General features: G+C 43.5%; 1 protein-coding gene across 1 annotated transcript in view; it reads left to right on the forward strand.

Annotated features, from left to right (window-relative positions):
* Positions 1–21,765, forward strand: part of slit3 (slit homolog 3 (Drosophila)) — a 304,073-nt gene that overhangs the window by 1,753 nt on the left and 280,555 nt on the right. The window lies entirely within an intron of this gene.

Here is a 21,765-nt window from a genome sequence, read left to right on the forward strand (position 1 = left end):
GCTTTCACACAGCAATCCCCTGAAGACATTTACACCCCAGTAAAATAAATAATTAGAGGTTGTGATTGGGCGGTGGGATAAGGTGTCCCTCTGCCTCTTGCTGTCGTCCCTGGAGGGGGGGGGGGGGAGATTTGGGGAAGTGGTGCCCCCTCTCTCCCCGTTTGCTCTAGAAACTATGTGTTTATGTTTCCCTGATTTATCCAGGTCAGTGTTTTAGATGTGAGTTGCTCTTTGCCTCCCTCTTTCTCTTCCCTGCTGCTGGCCTTCGTCTTTATTTCCCTGTGCAGATATATTTCAGGGCGTCTGAGATGGGAAGCATTAAAATGGATGAGCTCTGGGCTGGAAAGGTTAGGGCAGATGGGAAGCTTTTTAAAGGAGATGAGCGTTATTGCTCCAGCCAGAGATTTGGGTTTGCCAGCTGAGATAAGGTGAATGTGGACATCCCATTCTGCTAATAAAATGTCCAGCTCTGCTAAATAAACCACCTTTTTATCAGGTATTAAAACAGTTTGGATAAAGCAACAATCTGTCTTATTAACATGTTTATCAACCTCTTTTTTATTTATAATAAATTATAATTTGGCAAGTAATTTGGAACTGATTGGTTTAACGTGTAACATCCAGTTGAATGACCTGTGAAATGTTTTTCACCAACTTATGATTTCTTATGAAATAGTAGATGTTTGATTATATTAACAAACTCATAAATGTTTAGCTGAACATGTGATTAAATGTAAGGAATGTGTTTTTAAATAGTTTCCTGTCAGCAGGATATTTATAACTATGATGAATGTTGGTGGAACTGCTCTGAACTGGTCAGACTGGTCTGCTGCATTTTTGGAAGAAACATCCAGATGGTGGTCGATTGAAAGGAAAAACAAACATGAAGTAAGTTTCCATAAATGTTGCAGAGCAGTGAAGGGATGGATCAGCAGTTTGATTTCTGGTGATGCTGCGAGATGTTTCCACCACATCTGCCCAAATGTTCTTATGGGTTTACTGGGTTCTGCTGACTTTGAGAGGGCAACCTATAACCTCCAACCAAGTTCATGTTTGAACCATTCAATTTTCTCCTGAGCACTAAAATGTTTCATTATCATCAGGGTAATTACTCAGAACAACGTTTTTGGATTTGCAGAGATCTTGAGGTCTAAGGAAACATGAAACTGATCCTAACCAGACCTTCAGCAGAGGAGAGTGAACTGGTCCCATAACTGCTGTGGTCAGGTCTCCATCTGTCTGTTTTAGCTTTCAAATACTAGACACGGCAAGACACAAAGCTTTTAAAAACAACATTTAATCGTAGGATGAGAATCACAATGACCCTCACTCATTGGCCTGATTAGTATGCTCCTAACCAGAGGGGGGCAGCATAGGAAAAATATATCAAGGTGTTTTCTACCAGTGAAATTGTGATATCTATATCTAGATTTCCATGTTTTAAAACTTGAGATTTAAGGAAAATTATAAAACATCATTTAGGCCAGATACCGTTAGTAAACAACCTGTTCAAACACAGCAGACATTTCATATGTAATATTAAAGACATTTAACCCTTTAGATGGCGGCGGCCCATATATAGCCTTTCAGTAGTTTTCAGTAAGAAAACTCTTAACACCAGTGAGCCAAAATGGCCTCCAGCTTCTCTTCTGTTTTGATCAGTTGCATGAGTTCATGCTCTCACCAGATCCTGTCATGTCCTACATGTGTCGTATCATGTGATCTAAGCAGTGCTTTACCAACAAATTATGGCTAAATGTTAGCTAGTTAAACCCCTGACGAAGCTGGTAGGGCTGGTCTTCAGAAGGTACGGCTGCTTTATAGAGGACCGGCCCGAACCGGACCAATTGCTTGGTGACTAGGCGGAGGATCTCTTAGAAGGAGATGATTTTATCCTTGACCAGTTAGTGGAAACTTCAATGTGCAGCTATGGTTTGTTTCTGCGTTGTTTAGCTGGGAATACTGAGTTCATGGAGGGGAGTTTTTGTGTTTGTGTGATGGACTGAAATGTGGTTATTATAAGCCAGAAGAATAGTCTCTCTGTTCATATCTGAATGTTGTATTGATGTCAATAGATGTAGTAACCAAAGGCGACCAGCAGAGGGGATGAAGCGCTAGAGAGCGATAACAAAGAGCACGGCACTTCTTCTTCTTCAGTCAATATACGCCTGAGCAGAGGAAAGACGTGTCCGTGACTCATTTATTTAATATTCCCCTTTTCAGGTATGAGTTTCTCATAAACCAACCTGTACTGTTGAGAGTGGGTTTACTAACTGTTAACTAGTTGAGGATGTTTAATAATAGCAAAGTATATAACTATAATTATAACAAAACAGAGATTTAACCACGGTTAGCCGGTAGCTCACATCCTAAGATGCTAGCCCAGGTCACGTGTGAATGATGCAGCACATAGTATGTCTAGCTGTAGACACATGAGGTTAGGAATGTTGCATACATTTTGAAGTTAATTCATGCACTATTGAGCGTGTGTATTTTGGATTTTGGAAAAAGAAGCTATACAGAAATATAACATATCACAGTAAGTTGGTTTATTTTGTAATTTTATGTTTTTTGTCACTTGTTACTGACATATTTGTGTACCACAATGGTTTGTGAAACAACAGTACTGAAGTTTATGGATATAATTATTATCCTGTATGTATCCAAGTTGCACTTTTTTCAGTCAATATACGCCTGAGCAGAGGAAAACTATCTCATTATTGTAACCCAGGTTGTGGAGAGTGCAGTTAGAAACAAAGGTGATGCCTGTCCAAGAGGACTCTGTATTCTGAGGTGGAGAAAAGCCATTAGGGAACATCAGTCCTGCGGTAACTGGCAAAACACTATTATTCAGCACACTTTTCCACTTAAAAAAAACAATGGATTCAGAAGTTGACAAGTTACAGTTTGAAATTAAAGGAGCCCTTTTCCAACTAACCAGTGACCAGCTGATACAAATATGTGACTTCCTTGCAATTTCTGGAGCAAACAGACAAAATATCACAGGCAAAACCCGCAATGCTCTTGTTACACTAATCAGCAAGCATATTGAATGTGATGAGCTAAGGCAACTTGAGGATGAAGGAATGTCAGCATTGCTGAGTTTAATGGACATGATAAAAGAAGTGCAGAAAGCTATCAAGAACAGCACACCAGAAAAGGAAGATGAGGAACTGGAGAAACTTGGCAGAGAACTAGAGCAACTAAAACTCATAATTCAACAGAAAGAAGCTCAAATGCAAATTCTGGCTAACAAAAATGTAAAGAAAATTGAGACTGTAATGTGCCAAGCTGCCCCTTCCCATATAAACAGTCCCTCATGGAGAAAAGACTTTAAAGATCTCAGGTCAAATTGGCGACCCTGGACAAAAGGACAGACTAACCTTTTCCAGTCTGGCCCGTCAAATAGAGAATGGCCTCAGCAAAGGTTACCCTGAATCAGAGATAGTGGATGCTGTTATTAGGGCAATAGTACCTGGCCTACAGCTGCAGAGCTACTTCACCTGTCTCTTGCCACTCTTAGGAGAATCCTTCGTTCACATTATCAAGAGAGAAGTGCAACTAAGCTGTATAAACGGCTTACCACAGAAGTGCAGAGCAGTAGAGAGACACCACAGAATTTTATTATAAGAGCAATAGATTTGCGCCAAAAAATATTGTTTGTTTCACAAGAGTCTGAGTCGGGACTTAAGTATGATCCTGCATTAGTGCAAAGCATGTTCCTGCACACAGTTCTCACAGGCCTTCAAAGTGACAGCATAAAGACTGATCTCCAGCCTCACTTGTCAAAACACTTCAGATGAGCTGCTTTTAGAAGCTCTAAATATTGCCTGTGCGAACGATAATGAAAGACAGGATAAGAAGAGGAACACAACACAGCGGTCCACTGGGGTACATGCCGTCCAGTCCAGTGACACAAGTAATGAAAAGAGATTTGGGGCACGCCAAAATGTTACCACACTTCCTTCGGATGTACCGTCAGACCTGAAAGAAATCAAAGCAGATCTGGTCTTGCTCAAAGACCTCAAAACTGAGGTTGCACAAATCAGGGAATCCATCCACAAAAACGAAAGTAAAACCAGTTTGCGCCCTGCAATGTGTCAAGAAGTACAGTATAGTTTCCCCCATCACATGGCTTATACTCCTCCACATCTTTCTCCTTGGAGCACAGAGGATGCTGCTGTTCGTCACATTAATAGGGGACCCCTGCAGGAGTATCAAGGTGCTGGTGATCCAAGGTTAACGAGGGGAACTGCTCAGTTTCAGCAGAGGTTTGCACCACAGAGATACCCAGTGCCACGCCAACGACCGAGGTGTGCTGCATGTCAGCAGCAGGGAGAAAACGTCTGTCAACACTGCTACAGGTGTGGTAATAGTGAACATTTCCAGGCTGGATGTAGAGGGAGCAGCGGTATTCCCACCAAAGCAAGAGATTATCCTTTAAACAATGGAAGGTTGCCCCCAGGGGACAGGGAGTGACCATGCCCACCAAAGCGTCCCAAAAATGTGCCAGTTGTAGTGGAATGGAAGGATACCAAAACTGGACCTTCTGCACTTGCTCCAAATGGTTGAAGAACCATCTTATTTAAACTGGGTTGCATTTTACAGCTGGTTTTAGGTGTTTTGTGGAGACTACTGGATTTATATTGTGTGATTATCGTCTGCCATAGCTGAAATTTGTGTTTAGAAGCTTGAATCGATTCTCGGTGGATGCTCCATGTCACCTACTGCTGCTGTGGTCCGAAAATGTCTTCCGATTATTGTATTTTCACCTACAGGGGTTGGACAATGAAAGTGAAACACCTGGTTTTAGACCACAATAATTTATTAGTATGGTGTAGGGCCTCCTTTTGCGGCCAATAAAGCATCAATTCATCTTGGGAATGACATATACAAGTCCTTCTCAAAATATTAGCATATTGTGATAAAGTTCATTATTTTCCATAATGTCATGATGAAAATTTAACATTCATATATTTTAGATTCATTGCACACTAACTGAAATATTTCAGGTCTTTTATTGTCTTAATACAGATGATTTTGGCATACAGCTCATGAAAACCCAAAATTCCTATCTCACAAAATTAGCATATCATTAAAAGGGTCTCTAAACGAGCTATGAACCTAATCATCTGAATCAACGAGTTAACTCTAAACACCTGCAAAAGATTCCTGAGGCCTTTAAAACTCCCAGCCTGGTTCATCACTCAAAACCCCAATCATGGGTAAGACTGCCGACCTGACTGCTGTCCAGAAGGCCACTATTGACACCCTCAAGCAAGAGGGTAAGACACAGAAAGAAATTTCTGAACGAATAGGCTGTTCCCAGAGTGCTGTATCAAGGCACCTCAGTGGGAAGTCTGTGGGAAGGAAAAAGTGTGGCAGAAAACGCTGCACAACGAGAAGAGGTGACCGGACCCTGAGGAAGATTGTGGAGAAGGGCCGATTCCAGACCTTGGGGGACCTGCGGAAGCAGTGGACTGAGTCTGGAGTAGAAACATCCAGAGCCACCGTGCACAGGCGTGTGCAGGAAATGGGCTACAGGTGCCGCATTCCCCAGGTCAAGCCACTTTTGAACCAGAAACAGCGGCAGAAGCGCCTGACCTGGGCTACAGAGAAGCAGCACTGGACTGTTGCTCAGTGGTCCAAAGTACTTTTTTCGGATGAAAGCAAATTCTGCATGTCAATCGGAAATCAAGGTGCCAGAGTCTGGAGGAAGACTGGGGAGAAGGAAATGCCAAAATGCCAGAAGTCCAGTGTCAAGTAGCCACAGTCAGTGATGGTCTGGGGTGCCGTGTCAGCTGCTGGTGTTGGTCCACTGTGTTTTATCAAGGGCAGGGTCAATGCAGCTAGCTATCAGGAGATTTTGGAGCACTTCATGCTTCCATCTGCTGAAAAGCTTTATGGAGATGAAGATTTCATTTTTCAGCAAGACCTGGCACCAGCTCACAGTGCCAAAACCACTGGTAAATGGTTTACTGACCATGGTATCACTGTGCTCAATTGGCCTGCCAACTCTCCTGACCTGAACCCCATAGAGAATCTGTGGGATATTGTGAAGAGAACGTTGAGAGACTCAAGACCCAACACTCTGGATGAGCTAAAGGCCGCTATCGAAGCATCCTGGGCCTCCATAAGACCTCAGCAGTGCCACAGGCTGATTGCCTCCATGCCACGCCGCATTGAAGCAGTCATTTCTGCCAAAGGATTCCCGACCAAGTATTGAGTGCATAACTGTACATGATTATTTGAAGGTTGACGTTTTTTGTATTAAAAACACTTTTCTTTTATTGGTCGGATGAAATATGCTAATTTTGTGAGATAGGAATTTTGGGTTTTCATGAGCTGTATGCCAAAATCATCCGTATTAAGACAATAAAAGACCTGAAATATTTCAGTTAGTGTGCAATGAATCTAAAATATATGAATGTTACATTTTCATCATGACATTATGGAAAATAATGAACTTTATCACAATATGCTAATATTTTGAGAAGGACCTGTACAAGTCCTGCACAGTGGTCAGAGGGATTTTAAGCCATTCTTCTTGCAGGATAGTGGCCAGGTCACTACGTGATACTGGTGGAGGAAAACGTTTCCTGACTCGCTCCTCCAAAACACCCCAAAGTGGCTCAATAATATTTAGATCTGGTGACTGTGCAGGCCATGGGAGATGTTCAACTTCACTTTCATGTTCATCAAACCAATCTTTCACCAGTCTTGCTGTGTGTATTGGTGCATTGTCATCCTGATACACGGCACCGCCTTCAGGATACAATGTTTGAACCATTGGATGCACATGGTCCTCAAGAATGGTTCGGTAGTCCTTGGCAGTGACGTGCCCATCTAGCACAAGTATTGGACCAAGGGAATGCCATGATATGGCAGCCCAAAACAATCACTGATCCACCCCCATGCTTCACTCTGGGCATGCAACAGTCTGGGTGGTACGCTTCTTTGGGGCTTCTCCACACCGTAACTCTCCCGGATGTGGGGAAAACAATAAAGGTGGACTCATCAGAGAACAGTACATGTTTCACATTGTCTACAGCCCAAGATTTGCGCTCCTTGCACCATTGAAACCGACGTTTGGCATTGGCATGAGTGACCAAAGGTTTGGCTATAGCAGCCCGGCCGTGTATATTGACCCTGTGGAGCTCCCGACGGACAGTTCTGGTGGAAACAGGAGAGTTGAGGTGCACATTTAGTTCTGCCGTGATTTGGGCAGCCGTGGTTTTATGTTTTTTGGATACAATCCAGGTTAGCACCAGAACATCCCTTTCAGACAGCTTCCTCTTGCGTCCACAGTTAATCCTGTTGGATGTGGTTCGTCCTTCTTGGTGGTATGCTGACATTACCCTGGATACCGTGGCTCTTGATACATCACAAAGACTTTCTGTCTTGGTCACAGATGCGCCAGCAAGACATGCACCAACAATTTGTCCTCTTTTGAACTCTGGTATGTCACCCATAATGTTGTGTGCATTTCAATATTTTGAGTAAAACTGTGCTCTTACCCTGCTAATTGAACCTTCACACTCTGCTCTTACTGGTGCAATGTGCAATCAATGAAGACTGGCTACCAGGCTGGTCCAATTTAGCCATGAAACCTCCCACACTAAAATGACAGGTGTTTCACTTTCATTGTCCAACCCCTGTATTTTACCCTTGAGCAGCTGTCTCCTGATAATAAAAGTAATAACGCCCAAAACGTGCTTCCCTTTACTGTTGGAGTGAAATCTCTGCAGGACATGATTCTGCTGACAGAACAAATGGTGCTTTGCTTTGCTGTTTAGGACTTGAAACTGACAACACAGCACAGGTGAAGTGACCTCTCGATACATAATAAGGATATAACTTTAGTAGTAGGGCTGCACAGTTGGTAGCACTGTTGCCTTGCAGCAAGGAGGTCCTGGGTTCGGCTCCTGGCTGGGGGTCTTTCTGCATGGAGTTTGCATATTTTCTCTGTGCATGCGTGGATACTCCAGCTTCCTCCCACAGTCCAAAGACATGCCTGTTAGGTTAATTGGTCTCTCTAAATTGCCCTTAGGTGTATGAATGTTTGTGTGGTTGTTTGTGTGTTGCCCTGCGATGGACAGGCGACCTGTCCAGGGTGAAGTCTGCCTCCCCCCATAGACTGCTGGAGATAAGCACCAGCTCCCCCGTGACCCACAATGGAATAAGCGGTAGAAAATGAATGACTGACTGACTTTAGTAGTATTAGCAGAAGTAGTACAAGTACTAGTAGAAGCAGGTACAGTCTACAGCCTGAATACACAAAGCACCCATCATTCAGACGGGTGTTTTACTGGAAGATGGTTTGATGAGTTCATAGTACAGTATATATGCTGAAGGGTCTTTTTTTGAAGGTGTGGCGGACGTTGTGGCTCAGTTTATCCTGCTGTATTGATGCAGACCCTCTGCTACAATCTCAGTATACCAGTAAGCCTGACTAGCTGGTTACCAGTTACACAGACAGAGCCGACCGTTTTTAAAAGTCTCTACTGCTGTGTTGTTAAATATGATCGAACAGCACAGTATTTATGGTAATTTTAATCAGAAATGATACGAAATATCTAAGGCTGGTAAATATTGTGATGATGGTATCAGTTGTGATAAACAAATCCAAACTGGTAGATTTCAGAAAACTAAATCAAACACTGCATAGATGTGTCTTAGCAACTTTCACTGCAGGTGAAACGTTTAATTTTGGGTTAAATGAAGGACCATAAATATAGTCGTAAGCTGGACCACCTCTTAGGTTTACATTGCAGTTGTAACAGAAATGATTCTGGTTCAGTTTGACTCTCAGCTGAGTTTCATCCAGCAATATCTCATCATAAAGAACCAAACAGCAAAGGTTTTCTTCCCAGAGTCCCTGCAGACACTGATGCCAACCTACCTAGTCCAGATGTCCTAGGATCATTACTTCTATTTGCATTCTGGGAAATTTAATATTTCTTTCACAAAGTATCGTAAAAATCCGTTCAGAAACCTGCCACATATTGAAACTGCAAGGTTTACGGACTTATTCTGTAGAAAAAATGACATAATTTGTCATTTCAGAAAGTAAAGTAGGGCTATGAGGTGTTAAAGGGACGATTCCTTTACCTTTTCTTTGGTATTTTTCTGACTTGTCTAACATCCAACCCTGCAGCTCATTTTTAAGACTCTCTGAAGACGATTTTACTGAATCACACTAATTCAGGACGGCTGTGTGAAGGTTACTGAAAACAAATGTAGAAAACCATTGTAAGGTGTCCAACCACATGCCACAAGTTGAAGGAAATTGGGTTCGAAGTGTTGGAATCCATGAGAAGTACTCTCATTGTTACAGAGAAAAGGTCTACAATAGTATATTTTTTTAGGAAAAAGGAGCCTGGCTGCCTGTAAAACAGGAAATCAGTGGAGAGGGAGACGTCTGGCACCATAAACCGTATAAAGCATCAGTGAGGTCCTTAAATCATTAAAGTTATTCCCAATTTAACATCCTTCTTTATGCCTCTGAGGGCAGTTTCCTTCAGCTCCACATGGAAGCAAAAAGTGAGCTTGGTCCGCCTGTCAGAACCGCACCACTCAGACGCTTTAAATGCCAGTTCTTCCTCACTATTATAAACAGAACATTTGGAAAGGTTAATGAGAGAAAAACAGTGCTGACCTCAGCCGCTCACTCACGCAGTTTACCTCAGGCCAGTCAACCCCATAATGTCCTCCTTGGGAAACCACTCCAGACCTCATTTGCATCTAATTTGAGTGGTGGTGGAGGGGGGGGGGGATTAGAAAACAGGATGGCTTTTCTCTCCTGGGTTCACTTCACACCTGTTCTGCACACACACACACACACACACACCCTGCAGTGCTTTTTTTAACGTTTTTTTTCTGGAGCTGCAAACAGTTTCCTAACTGCTGTGAAAAGTCAGGAATTGGTGCCGTGAACTCCGGAGGGAATATTCGGATTGGCCGAGCTCCTGTTTTAAGGTGAATAAATGTGTAAATATGAACGTCTACTTCATGTCAGCAGGTTTTCCCTGTTTGGCTTGAAGCCTCTATACGTGCAGAGCGTCGGCCGGGGTGTGTGCGTTTGCAGCTTAATGGGCTCGCTGCTGGAAGTGGAGCTCTGCCTGGGCGAACTCTTCAAGAAACCTAATTTTTGATTTTCTGTTCCATCACTAATGGCTTTTTGAGGAACTTCTGGCGAGTTTTTTAAAAGCAACACCTTCTCGGCTTTCTCTGTCCTCGCCTGGCCTTTTCTTCCTCAATTTATTTCCAGCTCTTCATCTCTGTCCAGACTTTGTTCCCTCTGCTCTTTCTCTTTGTCCTGTTTTTCTCTGATTAAGTTCTGTTTTTGTCACCTTTGGCACATTCTGACACCTCCTCTTCCTCCTTTACTTCTTTGCTTATTTGCAACACTTCCCCTGACCACCTTCTCCAACACACAGACACACAGGCAGCCGTTCAGTTTGCCAGCAGCATCTCTCCAGTTGAGTTTTCACAGCCCCCATTTCCCCTCTGAATGCCAACCTACCACTGAGCACACAACAGTAGGATCCTGCTGTGTGTGTGTGTTTCTCTCTGAAAAACGGATCCAGCAGGTTCCAGCCTTTGCTTCTGGCTCTTATCAAAGCTTTGTGCTGATTGGTCAGTGGATGCTGTAGCCACCACACCCTCAGCTGTGGGACAATGGTTCGTGGTGCGCCTGGAATATGTGTGTGTGTTCTGACACAAGTCCAGTTAGTGTAATAAACATAGATTTGATGGAATCAGAACCCATAACAAGCTGATTACTCCTGACACCTTTTACCTGAACACAGCTGATGTTTTTAAAAATAATTTACAGCTTCTGCCCAAAATGTCTGGTAGTCCCAGATGCATGGCAGTTGTTGTAATATTTATTATGGATGGATGGAGGGACGGAGGACAGATGGATGGACGGATGGTATGATATGGATGGATGGATGGATGGAACGGTGAACTGAACCAGAACTTCATGCTACTCCACACTGAACTGATTGACTCACCTGAAACAACAGCAGATGAGATGCTACAACACACTGATACCCTCCTGATGGGTCCCTCTAACCCAAATGGGACTCATCAACAGCTGCAGTTAAATGGTGCATTCAAGTACATCGTGTACACTGGACTGTCTAAATATCATAAGAACTCCTAAGTCATTAAAACCGTTTTGTTTGCAGATCAACAAAAATATCCATCCATCCATGTCACACCATCCATCCGTCCGTCTCTCCATCCATCCATCCATCTATCCACTCATCCATCCATCTGTCCGTCCCTCCATCCATCCATCCATCTATCCATTCGTCCATCCATCCATATCACACCATCCATCCATATCACACCATCCATCCATATCATACCATCCGTCTGTCCGTCCCTCCATCCATCCATCCATCCATGTCACACCATCCATCCGTCCCTTCATCCATCCATCTATCCACTCATCCATCCATATCACACCATCCGTCCGTCACTCCATCCGTCCGTCCCTCCATCCATCCATCCATCCATGTCACACCATCCATCCGTGTCACACCATCCGTCCGTCCATCCATCCATCCATCCATGTCACACCATCCATCCGTCCGTCTCTCCATCCATCCATCCATCCATCCATGTCACACCATCCATCCGTCCGTCTCTCCATCCATCCATCTATCCACTCATCCATCCATCTGTCCGTCTCTCCATCCATCCATCCATATCATACCATCCATCCGTCCGTCTCTCCATCCATCCATCCATCCATCCATGTCACACCATCCATCCGTCCGTCTCTCCATCCATCCATCTATCCACTCATCCATCCATCTGTCCGTCCATCCATCCATCCATCTATCCACTCATCCATCCATCCATATCACACCATCCATCTATCCATCCATCCATATCATACCATCCGTCTGTCCATCCATCCATCCATCGTCACACCATCCATCTATCCATCCATCCATATCATACCATCCGTCTGTCCGTCCATCCATCCATCGTCACACCATCCATCCGTCCATCCATCCATATCACACCATCCATCCGTCCATCCATCCATGTCACTCCATCCATCCATGTCACACCATCCGTCCATCCATCCATCCATCCATCCATGTCACACCATCCATCCATATCACACCATCCATCCATCCATGTCACACCGTCCGTCCATCCATCCATCCATCCATCCATGTCACACCATCCATCCATATCACACCATCCATCCATCCATCCATCCATCCATGTCACACCGTCCGTCCATCCATCCATGTCACACCATCCATCCATGTCACACCATCCATCCATCCATCCATGTCACACCATCCATCCATCCATCCATGTCACACCATCCATCCATATCACACCATCCATCCATCCATCCATCCATCCATGTCACACCATCCATCCATCCATCCATGTCACACCATCCATCCATATCACACCATCCATCCATCCATCCATCCATGTCACACCATCCGTCCATCCATCCATCCATCCATCCATCCATCCATGTCACACCATCCATCTATATCACACCATCCATCCATCCATGTCACACCGTCCGTCCATCCATCCATCCATCCATCCATGTCACACCATCCATCCATATCACACCATCCATCCATCCATCCATCCATGTCACACCGTCCGTCCATCCATCCATGTCACACCATCCGTCCATCCATCCATCCGTCCATCCATCCATCCATCTCTTCTGTAGCTGCATGGGGAACCTGCATGTTCCCTAAGAGCAGAGTTTAGTGATAGCTGGGAGTCATCTCTGGATTGTTCAGGTGTCACATTTTAAAGTTGCCCTACAGAACGTTGCATTGAGCTCTTAGTTCCACATAATTGTTCTTCATGAGTCCAAGTTAAAACAAAGCTGTGTTTGTTTGGTACCGAACTGAACCGACCGGGCAGAACCGTTACATTCCCCTAACAGTTATTGTGAATTTCTACTTCAGATGTTTTGAAGGTGAACTGATGTCATGCATCAGGTTTTTACTCATTTTCATTTAAGTGTTTGACCTCAAAACGTTTTTATTATATAGATGTTATATTTTAAGGAAAAAGGTGGAGAGAAGATTGCTAAAGATCTTTTATCTGAAGTCCTGCATGCAGCACACAGATGACCTTTAGAGTTCTTCATCAAGTCTCTGCAGGGTTTTTGCTCCCGTGACTTTCTAAGGCTGCAGGTCATCTCAGCCCTTCCTATACAGACCTCGTCCGACCTCACCATTAGGTGTTATGTGACATACATAATCATAAAAATGGTCAGACCTCTTCTGTATTTTAATGTATTGCATCTTGTTTTTTTAAGCTCTTATGTTACACCCTGTTTCCACGGATTCTGGTTGTGAGTTATGTTTGGGCCTGATGATTCTAATGAAATGTGACAGATTAGGACCGTTGATTAAACCAGAAAACCTCTAAATGACCTGCTGCTGCTGGATAAAATCTATTGGAGTTGCATTACCACATTTTCTTACAGTAGACTGTTGGTAAATTACAGAAAATGACTGAAATCATTAGCTGTCAACGTGGTTATGAAACATCCCTGAGGCAAGTAGGAATGGTCACACAGCAGACAGCTCTGAAAATGTCAGGTATGAAAAAACCAAAACTCCTAAATCACAAGCTGCTGAAAATGATTCCTCTGCTATTGATAGTTTCTGTTGGACACTTCTTTTCCTTCCACCAATTTTCTAGTTTCTACATTCTTATCCAGAACTGGACTAGATCTTCTGAAAGTCTGGAGAACTGATTATTCAAAGATGGTCTGACCCCTTAGAAGTATATAGAAAACAGTTCACTCTTGAAAATGTGTTTGTGTCTCAATGAGATTTATCTTTAAAATTAAATAAAAGTAAAAACAACAATATATCAGAGATGATTTAAAAGTTTCCCACAGTGCCACTTATCTTGTGTGTTGAGCAGGCATGCAGATGTGCACCATAGCTACAGTTAGCATGCATGCTTAGCTAACCTTTGAATTAACGCCATCATTCAGCAGTTATTTACTGTCATCATGAGGAGGACCCTGCTGATGAAATCCAGCTGAGGGTTATTGCTATCGCAGACAAATCTAAAGTAAGAAGTAAAAACCACAATGAGCTTGCTGTTCTGAAACAGCCTGTTGATGTCACGCCTATCATCCGTGGCCATCTTGTGGTATCCAGTTTGTCCCAGTCAAAATATGTTGGATTCAGCTTTGGTGCAGCAAACAGCTCCGATACAGGGAACCAACTTTCAGGCTCCAGCTCTAGGTCAGTGGGTGATACTGTTTCTCAAAGTCTCTGCAGCATGTGGCCAGTTGACCTTTCTGTATAATGACTTTTTGCCTGGCAAAGGAACAGCCAGCTATCACAGAGGGTGCCCACTGGCCTTCTGGGAAATGAACCAGGCTGAATGTTACATTAAAACCCCAGCACCAATTCTGCACAGTGTACAAAGATGCAGTAAACACATGAGGCTAGTATAATAAGCTCACTATTTATATGGAGAACCTGGTCCATGCATGCAAACAAATGGGCAGTTACAGTGTCTTGGAAAACTATGCAGACCTGCTCAACAATTTGTCACATTACATCCACATTACATCCACAAGCTTTCAATATTAGCTGTACACTTCATAAATCTGATCTTTATGGAACCAGGGAGAAGAAAGTCGCTAATGAAAGAAAGCCAGAAGATGTCCTGTTTAAAGTTTGCCCCAAACCATGTAGGAAACATGGTGGTGGCAGCATCATGGTGAGGAGACATGAAAAACATTTGGAAGAAGCTATTCTGCTCAGATGAAAACAAAATTAAGACCTGCATGCAAAACCCTATGTGTAGAGGAAAATTAACATTGCACATAACCCTGACCATCCCATCCCCCACAGTGAAACATACTGGTGGCAGCATCATGCTGTTGGATGCTTTCCTTCAGCAGCAACAGGGAAGCTGGTCAGAGTTCACTTGTTAGAGGCTGCAAAAGACTGGAGGTTCACTTTCCAGTGGGACAGCCACCCTAAACATACAGCCAGAGATACAATGAGATGGTTTAGATCAAGCCAGATTCAGGTGTTAGAATGGCCTAGTCAAAGTCCAGACCTTAATCCAATTGAGAATCTGTGGCAAGACCTGAAAACTGATGTTACTTTTTCATATTTACAATAAATTTTACCACAGTTGCTTAAATTAAGCTACCTGAAAGCACATTGCATATTTGCTTGTGTCCGCAGAGGATTTCCGTGAACAGTTTATGCTCAACATGTCTTTTTACTGCAGGTTGAACCATTTAAATTGTGTTTTAACTGCTACAGAGGGAATGTGACCAGTTTATTTTACAGTTCTCCTTTATTTACTCTCCAAAGTAAGTTTTGCTAACCTTGTGGTCGGGTTCCCATCTGCATGCTTCACTGCTGCTTCTGGAGTCATGCAGTGCTTCTGTTTACAAGAGCTGAGCGATTAATATGCCGTGTATGGTGTCACTGCTGCAGCAGAGGGCCATGGTATGATGATGACTTGGATAAACACAGGTTGGAGGGAAATCTCATTTTATTTTAAACTTCAAACAAGCCTTTGATGTCATAAGGAGCGGCCAAAGTATCCTGCATGTCAAAGTTAAATTAAGGCCACAAAGATGGCACACACACACGCACACACACACACCTACACACCAATCAAAACCGGCTTATTCATGTCTCATATGTATATTCTTTCACATTGCAAACATGGGAAATCTCATCAAGCTCAGGGACACAGTTCACTCTCATTCTTTCAATGGATTAAACATGCAACTGGTTGTAGATGGAAACTTTGACGTATAATGAGAAAGAGAGAGACTGTCACACCGAAACAAGCCAGAGTCACGAACAACCTTCTGAAACAGAAGTCCTGTGTGTGTGTGACACCATGATGCACATATAGGTTTGTGTGTGTGTGCTTCGATGTCTGTGTATGTATGGAGTTTTAAGATAGTAACAAGCAAAGCCACAGTCACCAAAGCGACACGTACTCTGGCTGCAGGGACTCCTTTTTTTCATTGTTGTCTTCTCTACACCTGCATGTATGCATGCTTGCGTGGTTTTATTTGTGGGCGTGTGGCGGTGCATGGAGCATGACTGTCTGACTTGTAATTTTCCCTTTTCAGTCCATTCGTCACCCCAACTCACAGTGGAAATATGGATTTTTCCATATGCTGGTTTTTCCTTGTTCATTCCATTCTCCATCAGCCTCCTGTACAGTTTAATCTCCCAGGTCCTCTAAAGCTTTTGTGAAGCAGCACTTGGATTTGTTCTTGTCTGGTAGCTTCTCAGCAGCCAAAAAATTCCTGAACCTGCAGCCCTTCCTATTCACTCACAGTGCAGCACCAGTAAATCTAGACTGTGGCGATGCAGGGCTTCAACCTAATACCTCAGTCACCTTGGTGGTTCTGGGACCAATTCCTGCTGTGAGATTCAAGTGTCACCAGGACAGAAGTCCCTCCAGTGACTTCTGGGTGTCCTCTAAGTTGAACATGCTTCCAGATCCACCAAAGGGAGGTTTCCAGTTCTTTCTTTGGTTATCCAAGGACCAGTCCTTCAAAGGAACCCATAAGGGACCCACAAAAAATACCTTCCCCAACAAAGTCATAAGCCTTCTCCATATCCAAAAAGCATATCTTTGGCAGGTCAACCAAACCTCCATGAACCCCTATGTGATTCAGCGAAGGTAAAGATCTGGTTCATGGTTTCAGTTATTGGTTTCTCTAAATTGCCCTGGTGTGAGTGAGTGTGGGGATGTTTGTCTGTCGTGTGTGTCTCTGTGATGGACTGGAGACCTGTCCGAGATGTACCATGTCCTACTGACGTCCTAGCTGCACACGACCATTTCTGTTGATCAGTGGGAACGTAGAATATTATGTTTCCCATCTTTATTATTAATAATATGTATGATGTAGTTTGAGTTGTTTTAGAACCTGATCTGTTCCTTATATATCATCTTTGTCATTGGAGGCCATGTTGAAAACGGTCTCCATCTAGGTCCAGTGGCCTTAAGGTTTTCATGCAGGTTCCAGTTAGGCTGATGACACTGCTTCCAGAAGCCAGAGTTGAACATTTGAAGTGGATGGATTTCAGCTATAATGAAACCAGTTTAGAAGCAAATCGGGCCTGCGTTGGGGGACAGAACCACAGTTTGGAATTCAGAGGAAAAGGAAGAAGGCAATTAGGATTCCTTGCGTAACTGGGAGGTTCAGAGAGCCAAATTAGGCATACCTATGAACCGGCGAGACAGATGGAGAGCAAGGAAGGAGGAATGGGAAAGCAAAGCTCTAAAAGGGCTTTGTGGAAAATAACAAGAGATTAGGAGAGGAAGTGAATGCATTTGGAAACCAGGCATTGGATGGAGAACAACAAAGGATGAAAGGAAGATAAAGAAATGGGCTAGACAAAGATATGGACGCAGGGCCCAATAGAGTGAGTGAAAAAGTGGAAAGAGGAAATGTCACGGTGTCAGAAAGATAAAGCAGAGAGAGGAAACTGCTGTTGATGTTAGAAAAACAGAAACAAGTCCAAGTAAAATCTGAGGTCAAGGTGAGAAAGAAAAAAGAGGCAACCTGCAGTGACCCACCATGCAAAAAAACTGAATTTATGGTTTACAACAGCTGCAAACACTTCCGCTTTTCATCGCATTAAACTTTCTGGACTTACCTGATCTGTCATTTCTCCTGCATACCTGCCTGGTGCTCCTCATTCTGGGTTCGACCAGCACCTCAAACCATAAGACATGTGTGTAGAAGTCAGACAGGATGCCTGTCCAAGGCAGGAGGTTGACTGGTTTCAGGACCAGGAGTATTAATTCCCAGAACACATGATGTTTGCATTCTTGCTTTCTACTGTTTCCCTCCTGCAAATACACACATGCCCACCTTATCTCTGGCTGAATTGGAAACAAACAGTCGTTAGGCCTCTTTTATCAAAGCCTGCTGTTAGCTGCCTGACATGCAGGTGGTCAGTTAAATTAGATATGGAGCATTAGTGCTGGGTGGGATGGACACCCAGGCTTTAACAGTCCAGGTGCAAACAAACAGAAAAGCTTCATCAGCCCATTGTTGCTGAAATCCTCAGTTTGCTGGTTTTTAGGGAAAATCTCTCCACTCTGACCAGGTCTTTCCATCTATCAGATGAAACGAGGAACTGATTCTGAATTGTTTCACCAGTGCTGCATTTCACATACTGACTGTAAATCAGATAAACAGTTGAAAACCTGGTGCTGTTCAGGTGAAGGCTGCAGACCGCTCAGACCTTTGCATGCAGCAGCAACATGCAAACACATGACGGCATCATGCAGCCTTTGTTGGATAAAACTCCCAACATTCAACAGGATCTAAGTGCCTGTTTTCAAACCACACCTAGCTGTCAGCCATCAAGCAATCAGTGTGTAGTTCCCTACCAAAGGTCCAGCTGTAGCTGTGCTCCTGCATGCCGGACCATTTTCAGATTCCCATGGCCGCTCCTACTGAGTGCAGTGCACAAAGGCCTTCAAATGAACATGTTCATGAGAGGTGGAGAACTTGGAGAACCTTAAACTGAACAACATGGATTTATACTTGAAGAACTTGAGGAATGAAAGCAGGTTCATGTTGGGCCTTAGTGTGTTTTCACACAGTCTATTTGTTTTCGTCCGAATCAGTTGATGAGTTTGTTACCTTTTAATGGTTTCTTTCTACACAGAGGAAACTGAAGCTGACAAGAAACAAAAACCAGAGCAGAATGTTCAAACTGTCGGATGTGTCTGGTTCAGGAGAACCAAATATAAATACAGGAAGCAGATTCTGAGCTGGTAGAAAACATGGAGAATTTAATCTTATCATGAGTGTGTTTCTGTATTTTATTTCAGGTAAAATTATCTGAGAAGTATACAGAATACTTTTGAGATAACATCTTAAAAGCTGCATGGGGCTTTATACTTCAACAAGACCTTGTTCATTAGTTTGTTTGCTCTACTGCATCCCACAATGCAATGCTACCCTGGCTATGGGAAGGCGTTTGGATCAAGCCTGCAGCGAACACCTGGTAGCTGTGTGGGATCGAGGTCGGATCACGTTCACACCATAAACAGACCGCTCTAGTGTTCGGTTGGAACCGTACCGAGACCACCTCCTCCAAACGGTCTTGGCACGGTTGTTTTGGTCTGCACCCTGCAGCGATTGCTGGGTTCACATCTACACAAGTGGACCGCTAGGTTTCTGTTGCTTGAACTAATTTATTTCCCACAAAAACAGAAATATACACGAAAGTGAGATACTAATTGAAGATGTAGCAAAACCCAGACACCAGGAGACAGTCATATTTTGAGTGTGAACCCAGTGTTTTATTATCCATGCAGCCATCAGGTCACAACTACATTAAACACCAAACACCAACCTAAGCAGCAACATTGAACAGAGCCCATTTATTGTAACAGCAGCTTTGCTCATGGTGTTTCAGCGCTGGTCACATCCATTCCCAAATAGTCAGTCAGTTTGTATAACTGCCGACCCTCCACCTCTCTGCTAGTGTAGACAGACACAACGTCAAACTTTCTGACCAATCCCTTGTGGCGTGAAGAGAAAGAACCAGCTCCCAATCAGGAGCCGGCTCTTAGAGCCGTTCTTGACGAACACATCACTACAGTCTAGAGGTATTCCTACCAACAGATCTAATCTGAGGCAAATCTGCATAGCTTCTCTGCATCACTTCTTAATCTGCTAAAATACCAACCTGTTTGACAAAAACAAGCTCAAAAATACAGTTTATAAACCTACAGAAACTGTAAATGAAGCTTCTTGAGATGACACAGTTCAGTTAAATAAATGTGTTGTTTCTAGGGGAACCCTTACCCTGCCCGTCTGGCATCAGCTTCAGATTTTCACCTCTCATGTGCTGTTGTTAGATCGGGCCGATTTCTTTACGCTGTACCTGGAACTGTATCCCCACTGTTTGTTTGACTGCAGAGCCGTCTCCCTGGTGAGAGCAAGAGTTCCCACTGTGAGCAAGAGAGAGATGAAGATAACGATGGAGAGATTAGCTGTGGAGAGAGCAGGAAAAATGCAGCCAACTGTAACAAATAAGTGAACAATGAGATAAAAGACGAGAGATTACAGGCGGAGAGACAGATGAAGAAGTAAAAACATTGTTTGGTCAACTGTGAAGTAGTGAGTGATAAGGAAGCAGAGAATGAGAGTGGGGAGAGACAGATTGCCTCCAAATGTTGAAGAAAGTCCAGGTAGAAAGAAGAGTGGCAGAGTGAGGAAAGGATGGATGGAGATGACGAGGAGGGCAATGGAGCTTTTTGGATTAAATGCTGTCTCAGAACCACTCTGAGAAAGAGGACACCTGAAATTACAAATGGACACCAGGAACAAGTTCATCAAGGAGGCAGCACCCTCTAAATGCTCCGAATAATAAATCAACAATATCCCATTTATTCCCACAGCCTCCCGTTTAAAGTAACTACAGAGTTGATGGGAAGATGGATGGAGCTCATTCCAGGATGACCCTGGAAGAACCTGTTAGATGCTGCAGAAGACCTAAGACTGGGATGGAGGTTCACCTTGCTGCAGGACAATCACCCTGAACATACAGCCTGAGAAACAGTGGATGGTTTAGATCAAAGCAGATTCAAGTGTTAGAATGGCCTAGTCAAAGTCAAGACTTGAAACCTGATGTTCATAGACGTTCTCAATCCAATCTGACTGAGCTTGAGCTGTTCTGCAAAGAAGAATGAGCAAAAATGTTCAGTCTGTAGATGTTTGAAGCCAGTAGATAAAACCCAAAAGACCTTCAGCTGAACCTGTAGGGAAAGAGGGTGTGAATACAAATGTCTGCCACACATTTCAGATTTCTGATTTAAAAATTAAGATTTTTCTCCTGTTTGAATAAAACCTATGATGCTTGTGGCTGTGATGTGACAAAAAATGAAGAAGTTTGAGGAGTCTTGGCTCAAAATGGTCTATGATGATTTATTATTAGTGCTGTGAGATGCTGAAAGCTGCATCATGTAGAAAAGTGTTAAGGCTCATTCTAGGATTTTCTTTTTCCCAGGTCAAGAATCTTTAGGTCCAAATCAGATTGTACTTTAGCTCAGTGTGGGAATTCTTGTGGGTCGCTCTCATTTGTGTCAGATAAGAGCTTGAAAGCATTCATTACCCTGGAGGCCTTTGAGGACACCCTGGTGGGCCATGGTGCTGAGTTTGGTCCTAAGGCAAGTACTGGTCTGGTCTACAGTGGGGCTCCCAGTCTGAGCCTGTGGTATGGCTCCTATTAGCAGAGCTTGTCATGGTGGTGTCGGGGTCCCTTTTGAAACCTAATATGGTCTTAAATCAGATTTATAAATGTTTAGGTGTGTTATGAAAAGCATTCAGACTGCCTGCCTGGTGAATGCGTGTGTGTGTGTGTGTCGCCTTGATTCCTTTAGCGTCTCAATACTCAATAAACAGTAGACTCTTTTAAAGGGAGCCAGTGTATATACAAACACACTCATAGGGTGTCAGTTCCTATTGCGGTGTGTATACATCGTGCACCCGTAGTTAAAACAGATTGAATGACATCCAGGAAACCTGACGAGCTTTTAAACTGTGTTGATGGAAAGAGAAAATAATCGTTTCCCTGTTTGGTTTTTTTGTGGGGAGATTTTGCACTGGAAATTGTGCCTAAATTGTTGTTGCCATCAGTTCAGCTGGAGTGTTTGTATGTTTTGGCTTCCCTCTGCTTGTGTTAGTATGTTTGTGTGCTTCTGTTCATGTGT

This window comes from Girardinichthys multiradiatus, chromosome 23 (genome assembly GCF_021462225.1).
Source record: "Girardinichthys multiradiatus isolate DD_20200921_A chromosome 23, DD_fGirMul_XY1, whole genome shotgun sequence".
In the NCBI taxonomy this organism is placed as follows: Eukaryota; Metazoa; Chordata; class Actinopteri; order Cyprinodontiformes; family Goodeidae; genus Girardinichthys; species Girardinichthys multiradiatus.